Source organism: Dipodomys ordii, unplaced genomic scaffold, assembly GCF_000151885.1.
Source record: "Dipodomys ordii isolate 6190 unplaced genomic scaffold, Dord_2.0 Scaffold44, whole genome shotgun sequence".
Taxonomy (NCBI): Eukaryota; Metazoa; Chordata; class Mammalia; order Rodentia; family Heteromyidae; genus Dipodomys; species Dipodomys ordii.
The window spans coordinates 248,656-250,111 of NW_012267260.1; the positions used below are offsets into that span (position 1 = coordinate 248,656).

At 56.9% G+C, this 1,456-nt stretch overlaps 1 pseudogene across 1 annotated transcript in view; it reads left to right on the forward strand.

Annotated features, from left to right (window-relative positions):
• Window positions 1–1,336, forward strand: part of LOC105987695 — a 4,881-nt pseudogene extending 3,545 nt beyond the window's left edge. Inside the window, exon 2 of the transcript XR_001175172.1 lies at window positions 241–1,336. The product of XR_001175172.1 is annotated as a heat shock cognate 71 kDa protein pseudogene (transcript). The remainder of the gene's footprint in view (window positions 1–240) is intronic.
• The last annotated feature ends 120 nt before the right edge of the window (window positions 1,337–1,456 follow it).

A 1,456-nucleotide genomic window follows, 5' to 3' on the forward strand; every position in this document is an offset into this window, starting at 1 on the left:
AATGCAAGCACACGCAGCACACAGCGAGGGGCTGTGCGCCGTCGGCCGTGAGCAATGCAAGCACACGCAGCACACAGCGAGGGGCTGTGCGCTGTTGGCTGTGAGCAATGCAAGCACACGCAGCACACAGCAAGGGGTTGTGTGCAGTCAGCCATGAGCAATGCAAGCACACGCAGCACACAGCAAGGGGTTGTGTGCAGTCAGCCATGAGCAATGCAAGCACACGCAGCACACAGTGAGGGGCTGTGCGCCGTCGGGGCGCGGCTGTGCGCGGGCCAGGCGACCCGTCCTCCAGCACGCAGGCCAGCATCGAGGCTGACTCCTGCACCTCCACCACCGGGCTCCGTCTGAAGACTGAATGCTGACCTGTTCTGTGGCACTCCGGGTCCTGTAGAAAAAGCCCTCCATGGTGCCAAACTAGACGAGTTGCAAGTCCATCACATTGTCCTGGTGGGTGGTGCCACCCACATTCCCAAGATCCAGAAGCTTCTACACGACTTCTTCCACGGGAAAGAGCTGAATAAGAGCATTAACCCGACGAAGCTGTTGCTTATGGTGCATCGGCCCAGGCACCCATTCTATCTGAAGACAAGTCTGAAACTTTCAGGATCTGCTGCGCGTGGGTGTCACCCCTCTGTCCTGGGTACGGAGACTGCTGGTGGAGTCATGACCTTCCTCATTAAACACAATAAACCTTTCCTACCAGACAGACTCAGACCTTCACCACCGACGCTGACAACCAGCCCGGTGTGCTCATTCAGGCATACGAGTGCGACCAGGCCACACCCAGGGACAGCCGCCGGCTCGCACAGCCGAAGCGCACAGGCGTGCCTTCTGCACCTCGTGTTCCTCACTTGACAGTGAGGGCAACTCCACCCTCACTGTCTCTGCTGTAGGTAAGAGCAGGAGAGAGAACACAATCACAATCACCAATGGCAAAGGTTGTCTTAGCAAGGAGGGCGTTGAAGGCATGGTTCGGGAAGCTGAGAAGGACAAAGCTGAGGGTGAGAAGCCGAGAACTCCCTGGAATCCTACGCATTCCGCATGAAAGCAACTGTTGAAGAAGAGACACTCCAGGGCGAGATGAATGGTGAGGACAAGGAGACCCTTGACAAGTGTAATGAGCTCATCCGTTGGTTGGATAAGAATCAGACTGCAGAAAAGGAAGAATTTGAAATCAGCAGAAAGAACTGGAGAATGTGGGTGACCCCATCCCCAACAAGCTGCCCCAGACTGCGGGTGGCACGCGGGAGGCGTGCCCGGAGGTGTGCCGGGGGCAGGGGGAGAGCTTCTCCCACAGAGCTTCCCTGAGCCTACCATTGACGAGGCTGACTGAGGTACAACCCAACACACGTGCAGCACCGTCCACACAATAAACACTGACGAGGCTGACTGACATACAACCCAACACACGTGCAGCACCGTCCACACAATAAACACTGACGAGGCTGACTGA